The sequence below is a fragment of the Mus musculus genome, chromosome 11, assembly GCF_000001635.26.
Source record: "Mus musculus strain C57BL/6J chromosome 11, GRCm38.p6 C57BL/6J".
In the NCBI taxonomy this organism is placed as follows: Eukaryota; Metazoa; Chordata; class Mammalia; order Rodentia; family Muridae; genus Mus; species Mus musculus.
Window position 1 is genome coordinate 79,970,911 of NC_000077.6, and position 8,210 is coordinate 79,979,120.

The following is an 8,210-nucleotide window of genomic DNA, read 5'->3' on the forward strand; positions in this document are numbered from 1 at the left end:
ATACAATGGTGTAGTGTACTGTGGACCTAGTTGTGAGTGTGTATGAGTGAGTGAGTGTGACATTTGAATTACATGACATCATACCTAGCTTTTTATGTGAGTGCTGAGATTAGAGCTCAGATCCTATGCTTGTATAATAAACTCTTGATCCACAAAGCCCTCTCCCCAGTCCCTACTCTAGAACTGTTAAAGAGAACGAGGTTCAATAGGATTACATATCAGTAATCCCAGCATTTAGGAGATGGGAGCAGCAGCAGCCTGGACTATATAGAAACACTATCAAAAACCAAAACCAGGAGGCTGGAGAGATGGCCCAGTGGTTAAGAGCCCTTAGTTCAAGTCCCAGCAACCACAATGGTGGCTCACAGCCATCCATAATGAGATCTGATGCCCTCTTCTGGGGTGTCTGAAGACAACTATAGTATATTTACATATAATAAATAAATAAATCTTTGGGCCAGAGTGAACGGGACTGGAGAGAGAAGAAAAAGTGTCTGAAGACAGCTACAGTGTACTTACATATAATAAATAAATTTTTTAAAAATTTAAAAAAAACAATAACAATTCAGAAAAGGGATGAAGAGAATGGTATGTATATACATACGCAATGAAGTGCATGCATACACGATGAAATGGAAACAGGACTATTGCACTCTATTACAAATTTTGTGGTGGCACACGCCTTTAATCCCAGTACTTGGGAGGCAGAGGCAGGCGGATTTCTGAGTTTGAGGCCAACCTGGTCTACAGAGTGAGTTCCAGGACAGCCAGAGCTATGCAGAGAAACCCTGTCTCGAAAAAAAAATTTAAAGAGCAAATTGAAGAGTAACATATTGTATAATCCCCTTTAGGAGTGTGTGGGAGGTGTTTAAACAAGATAAACCAGGGCTGATAAGATGGCTCCGAGGGTAAAGACACTTGCTGCTCTGCTGCCCATCTGAGTCTGATCCCTGGAACCCAAGTAGAAGTAGAAGAAAAGAGCCAGCTCCACAGATTGTCCTCTGGTCACCACAGCACAGCAGGGCTCTACACACACACACACACACACACACACACACACACACAATAATAAGTAAATAAATAAAATTTAATTGATAAGTAAATCTTGGAGAACTGTTCCCCAGACCATTCATATTTGTTATCAGGGGAACCATGTTGCCAATATGAGTAATATAATGAAGACATTGGTTTTGGTTTTTTGGTTTTTTGGTTTTGGTTTTGGTTTTTTCTGAGACAGTATAGTGTTTCTATACTATACTGTATAGTGTCCTGGAACTTACTCTGTAGACCAGGCTGGCCTAGAACTCAGAAATCCACCTGCCTCTGCCTCCCAAGTGCTGGAATTAAAGGCATGCTGGACAAGACATTGGTTTTTGTAATTTCTGTTTAAAGAAAACACTTAGGGGCTGGAACAATGGCTCAATGGTTAAGAGCACCGACTGCTCTTCCAGAGGTCCTGAGTTCAATTCCCAGCAACCACATGGTGGCTCACAATCATCTGTAATGGGATCCGATGCCCTCTACTGGTGTGTCTGAAGACAGCTACAGTGTACTCACATGCATAAAATAAATAAATAAATCTTTAAAAAAATAAAGAAAACATTTAATAGTTTAAAGAAAAGGTTCAGAATTAAGCTGCAGTTCAAATGGCATGTTCAGCATCCCTTTAGGCTTAGCGAGGGGAAAGTATACTTTACCTGAATTTCTCACCGATAACTCGAAGCAAATACCCTTGGCTTTCCTTCTAGACACTGTTAGTTTTGGTTGTTGTTGTTGTTGTTGTTTTGTTTTGTTTTTGACACTGTTAGTTTTAATTGTCAGAATCGTTTCTGTGTAAGGAACCTTGAGATTCATTTTTCATAGGCAGACCACGTTTTGTAAATGAAATGAGATTCTCATAATGAGGAGAATTGTTCTTCTGGAAGAGTCTGTGCCTTTTTGTCGCCACTGGGAACTGTCCAGGTACAAATTAACATTTTAAAAGACCTCAAATTGTTCACCCAAGCAGCTCAATTATTGGTCGCTCTTTTACAACTTGGTTTGCTAAAAAAGAAAAAAAAAAGAAAAAGAAAAAAAGAAACCCACATTCAAATTGGATCGCCTCCACCCCAGCTCTTCAACACACAGGTATTGTGGACAAGAGGCCGCTTTTTGACTACAAACCGCCTTATTCATTTAGAATAACTTCATTCATAAGGCTCATTGGACAGCTAGTCTGTGCCCATCACAGGCATCACAAAGGACTTTGCCTACCTTGTCATTAATTCCTAAGCAGCTGTGTGTTAGTACCCTCATTTAACAGATAAGCAAACCAGGCTCTAAATGAAGTTACTTGGGCAAGATCACACAGCTAGTAAGTGGGGAGCTTGCTGGGAAATCTAACGCATGGAGTAAACAAAGGTGACTAACCATGGTTCTTTTACGCAGTTTTTGTTTTGGTTACATTCGTTTTCGTTTTAAAAGCCAATGAGTGTTCTGAAGTTATAAAAATAATAGCATTCCCTCCCGGCTTACATCCTCTCTGAGTTTAACTTCACTGTGCCGTTATATGAAACTTCTCTAGCTATTTCTATCGATCTGTCACCAGATTTTTAGATGTTCCTTAGAACCAACGTGTAGCACTTCGGTGTTATTCAGATACCGCCCCGCCCCCCCCCCCCCCCATTAGCTCCCCGGGTTCTTTTCTACCTCTACCAGGAGCCTTCTTCCTTCCACAGCTTGACAGCTCTTATTATGCTTTTAGGCATAGAATCAACCCATTGTGGCTCACTTTGATCCGAACACGCCTTGTAGTGACTTGCGGGGCAGGGCTGAGAGACTCGGTACCGGGGAGTCGCGGGAGTCGGGAACACACTGCCGAGCCGCCACCTGCCCTCCTGCCTGCACATTTCCTTTGAGCAGAGCCTTTGAGGGCTGCGAAGCTGGAGGAGTTAGGGTAAGACAGTGAGGGCAGCGCTTAGCTAGTTAGGAGGTGAGAATCTCCGCCACGCCAGGGTGGGAAGAAAGGGTCAAGTCTGAGGTGAGGATGGAGATAGGTCCTAGGTATAGAAGAGGGTTCCAGGTCTGGTGTGAGAGTGGAGAGAGGATCAAGATGGGAGACAGAGATCAAGATCTGAAGTGATGAGAAGGATTCATGTCTTAGAAAGGCTGAGGGGAGGTCCTGGGAGGATGTGTGGGTCTTCAGTGATGGATTGGTTAAGACTAGAATTGGAAAAGGGACCCAGGTCTGAAGAGGGGTGGGATTGAGGCTGGGGTGAGAGAGGGATCTAGGTCGGAGGTGGGGTGGGAACGGGAGCACTAAGACTGGTGGAGTCCGCACTGGCGAACGGACAGGTCTTAGTTAGCTGGGTGTCGCAGCTCCGGGTGCAGGAATGGAACCGATGCTTTCCTCACGGAGCAGGCACCGCCCTAAGGAAGTCTCCCGCCGGCCCGGGTCCGCGACTGCGCTCGCGACAACAGGACCGGGTCACCATCCTCCCGCCTGGCCTCAGCTCCCTGATCCTTCTCCGAGCGAGCGACGGACCGGCCTCTGCCCACCACACGTTCCTTGTGAAAGCAGGCCGTGGGCGGTGCCCGGGCTTCAGCCTTCCCAGAAGCCGCTTTTCCTGGGGCTCTTGAGTTGAGGAGAGCACTCCCTGCCGTTTCCCCCAAAGCAGGTGATTATGAAGTCTTCATCAATCTGAAAGGGGGTTCAAGACTGCAGGAAAACTCTGTCTTTACGGAGAGACGAGCGGAGTCTGGTTCCCACTAAGTGTGGTATTGTCGCTGGTCCCTCGCCAGTTCTGCTCTTCATTCATCTTCTTCAATTCTCCCCCCAAAGGGCAACTCAATTGTGGGCTAAATAAAACTTTAATTTACATTATTATGGAATCAAAGCTACTGTTCACGGTGTCCCTGTGTAGTATAACGCAGCGGTATTTCCTTTACCAGCCTTTTGTTTTTCCCGGGATCAGTTATTATGAAATGTGGTTTATTAAGCTTTCTATGTACTCATGATCCATTAATGTCCCCTCTAATGCGCTGTCCGAACTGTAAATATTCACAATGTCTTCCTAATACGATCGTGACTGCGGAACGGTTGAATAGGAAGCCAATTGCACAACTGTTGTTCTAGGGTTTCTCTTCACTGTCGTCCTGGGATTTCAGCTCTTGTGTGAGTCCCTTGTGATCTGGATTCTGTATTTATTTTTCCTTTAGTTTGGTAGGGCACATTCTCCAGTAACTTTCTGAAAAGGGGTAAGATGATAAAAAAAAATTAAAGATCTTAATTGTCTCAAAATTTCTTTGGTTGATCACCTCACTTGATTAATGTGGTAATTTGTCTGATTATATGATTCTTTTTGCTTGTTAGGTTTTGGTTTTTCAAGACAGGGTTTCTCTATTTTTGATATTCTGAAAAGGCAGGAAGACATGCCTTAATGTGTGTCTTTTCATTCATTGAGCTGGGTAGCCCGGCTCAGTTTAGCTAGGTTTGGGTTTAGTTCTGGAAATGTTTTTGTGTTGCTTAGTTTCCCTTCACATTGTTCATTCTGTTTCTGTTCCAGCTTCATTTCTCTTGTTGTGATAAAAACACTCAGACAAAAGCAACTCAGCGGAGACGGGATCTGCTTTAGATGGCAATTTCAGGCTGCATGCACAGTCCATTATTGTGGGGAAGTCAAGGTGGCAGGAACTTGAGAACAGCTAGTCTCAGGCAAGGGGGGGAGGGGCAGGAAAAAGGGAGAGAGAGAGAGAGATGTATGTAAGCTAACTTGCATTCAACACCCTCTCTAAACTTACATGGTCCTCAAACTCCTGGCCTAAGGAATGGTACTACCCCCAGTGGCCTGGATCTTCACAGAGAATCAAGATAATCTCCCACAGGCCAACCTGATCTAGACAGTCCCTCACTGCGACTCTTCCCAAGTGATTCTATATTGAGTCAAAATGACAATTAAAAGTAATTATCACAGGCTGGTGAGATGGCTCAGTGGGTAAGAGCACCCGACTGCTCTTCCGAAGGTTCAGAGTTCAAATCCCAGCAACCACATGGTGGCTCACAACCATCCATAACGAGATCTGACTCCCTCTTCTGGAGTGTCTGAAGACAGCTACAGTGTACTTACATATAATAAATAAATAAATCTTTAAAAAAAAATAAGGAACCATCACAATCTCATCACACACACACTCCACTCACCTCTGCATCTTGCAGCAGTAAATCTCCAACCCAACTATGCCCTGGCAATGATAACACAACTCAGTTTATTTGAATACATGCTGTGAGCCTAGATTGGGCAGATCTACTGCCACACTATTCTATGAGACCCCTTAGAACTTGTGGTTTCTCCAGGCCATGTGCTTCTGCTCCACTTTTCTTCTTCCTCCTCCTCTCCCTCTCCATTTTCTCTATCTTCTCTCCCCCTCAACCTTCCCCTCCACCTTCCCTTTTATCTGCCCAATCATCAGCTCTCCTTTATTTTACAAATTAAGGTGGGGTGCAGGTTTGCAGGAAATCCCCTGAGTGCTGACTCATTCCTTGTTCACAGCCCCTCACAGGAATTAACATCAAATATGATCAGCCCCAGGGCTGGCAACAGCATCTCTGCTCTTTCTTTCTAAATTCCAGGTATTGGTATCCTGGAATGTCCAAATCATTCTCTTCCTTTCTTCTTTCCCCTCACACCCCTGGATACATTTATTTTTTAAATCCTTCTACTCTTCCAGATCGAACCATTTATATAGTACTTTATACTAATATTTTCAACAATGGTATGTATGCTAGTCAATGCTCAGTCACCACCTGGCTCTTTTTGTTGTTAGATTTTTAAAAATTTGTTAAACCGGGCAGTGGTGGAGCACGCTTTTAATCCCAGCACTTGGCAGGCAGAGGTGAAAGTATAACAAAGTAAAAACAGAATTCTAGGCCTTTAGGCCCAGGCTTGGGAATGTGGCCTTTGTAAAGGTATGCTAATCATAAAACAGATAGGGACATTCCTCTACCGACCCGCTTCCTGGGTTCAAAGAGTGTTCATTCAAAGAAAGTCACCCTGACCATTGCTGGAACCCGCTATGCAAATGTGCTTTTGTTAGGGGCTCTTAGAAACTGTTTTGAGAAATAACCCTCACAATTACCAGGTATTCCTCGTGGTGACTCTTGTAACTTTGCACTTCCTTGTGACTCTTTCCCCCCCCCCCCCCCCCAGACAGGGTTTCTCTGTATAGCCCTAGCTGTCCTGGAACTCACTTTGTTGACCAGGCTGACCTCGAACTCAGAAATCCGCCTGCCTCTGCCTCCCGAGTGCTGGGATTAAAGGCATGCGCCACCACGCCCGGTTCCTTGTGACTCTTAACTGGTATTTTTGGTATTTTCCAACAACGCCCTTCCCACCTCCTTGAGTTGTGGTTTCTTCCTTTAAATACCCCCTTACTCGGGGCACCACGGTCCTCTACCCCTGCGTGGTGTATGACCATGGGCCCTAGAGCGCTCTTGAATAAAAAAATCCTCTTGCAGTTTGCAGCGAGACCGTTTCTTGTGGGTGATTTTGGGGTGTCGCCTCTCCTGAGTCAGAACGTGGGGGAGTCCTCATGTTGTGGGTCTTTCAGAGGCAGGCAGATTTCTGAGTTCCAGGCCAGCCTGGACTACAGAGTGAGTTCCAGGACAGCCTGGGATACACAGAGAAACCCTGTCTCAAAAAAAAAAAAAAAACCACCAAAAAAAAAAAAAAAAGAATGCTCAGGAGAATTGGTAAAAGTGTTTAGCTTTACACTCAATCCCTTGAAACCACATAAAGGTGGAAGAAGAGAACCAGTACACAAAGCTGTCCTCTTGTCCTCTTCCCTACACAGTGTACTGGTTTTGTGTGTGTGTGTGTGTGTGTGTGTGTGTGTGTGTATGTGTGTGTGTATAACACAAGGTGCAACATGTGGATGATTTTTAACTTTATGACTCAGAAGCTAGCTCAGAGAGGCTGAGAAAGCACCTAGTGGACCTTCCTCGTCAACTGATGTCCCACCAGGAATGCCGCTCACCATGCCCTCTCAATAAACCTCCTTCCAATTCATTGTCCCTCCATTCTACTTCCTGTGCTACTTCCTCTTACTCTCTCTGTTTTTCTTTTTTTTCTTTTTTTTTTTTTCTTTCTTTTTTTTTTTTTTTTTTTTTTTTTTTTTGGTTTTTTCGAAACAAGGTTTCTCTGTGTAGCCCTGGCTGTCCTGGAACTCACTTTGTAGACCAGGCTGGCCTCGAACTCAGAAATTCACCTGCCTCTGCCTCCCAAGTGCTGGGATTAAAGGCATGTACCACCACGCCTGGCTCTTTCTGTTTTTCTTTTCAAAGATTTATTTTTTTAAATTTTTAAAACATTTTTTTAAATTAATTAATTATTATATGTGTGTGCACTGTAGCTGTCTTCAGACACTCCAGAAGAGGGCATCCATCAGAGTTTTGTTGTGGATGTTTGTGAGCCACCATGACGTTGCTAGGATTTGAACTCAGGACCTTAGGAAGAGCAGTCGTGCTCTTAACCGCTGAGCCATCTCACCAGCCCCGATTTATTTATTTATTATTACAATATGTAAGTACACTGTAGCTGTCTTCAGACACACCAGACCAGAAGAGGGCCTCAGATCTCATTACTGATGGTTGTGAGCCACCATGTGGGGATTTGAGCTCAGTGCTCTTAACCACTAAGCCATCTCTCCAGCCCTGTTTTTCTTTCCTTAATAATCCTATATTCACTTCTTGTCAACGGCTTGTTTGCTCTGCCTCTTGACCTATGGTTGACTTTATTTAATCCTGTTTATAATATTCAAGCACAAAGCTCTTGGATTAAAGCTGTGTGCTGAGCCACACCACAACTAAAAACAGGTTTCTCCAGTAAATAACACAATCTTGGGGTTCATGGTGTCATCAAATACCCTGCAGTGAGATCCAGGGATTGAACTCAGGTCGTCAGGCTTAGCAGCAAGTGCTCATATCTGCTGAGATATCTCCTGTTCTACAGTGAAATCTTCTCTAAAATTAAAAGTGCACCAGTAAATAAAGTATAATATATACATAAGTATGCTTAACATTTATAACTGAGACATAAATACCCCATGTAAAACATTGCTTTTGTGCCTGTCACTAATGTATTTTCTCCCTATGGAATTAGCATACATCTTATCAAAGTCATACAAAGGTTTGTCTGACCTAAAATATTTAAGGTCATGACTCTATGTACAGACTG

At 43.8% G+C, this 8,210-nt stretch overlaps 1 long non-coding RNA gene across 4 annotated transcripts; it reads left to right on the forward strand.

The window, feature by feature from the left end:
* The first annotated feature begins 2,084 nt into the window (after positions 1 to 2,084).
* Gm30875 lies at positions 2,085 to 4,279 on the forward strand. 4 transcript variants are annotated; one of them, XR_003949721.1, is made up of 3 exons: positions 2,276 to 2,353; positions 2,744 to 2,935; positions 3,401 to 4,279. It is a non-coding gene; the product is annotated as a predicted gene, 30875 (long non-coding RNA). The 4 variants fall into 4 exon arrangements; XR_388888.4 differs by lacking the exon at positions 2,276 to 2,353 and adding an exon at positions 2,085 to 2,127 and having other exon boundaries at positions 2,744 to 4,268; XR_388887.4 differs by having other exon boundaries at positions 2,191 to 2,353; positions 2,744 to 4,268.
* The last annotated feature ends 3,931 nt before the right edge of the window (positions 4,280 to 8,210 follow it).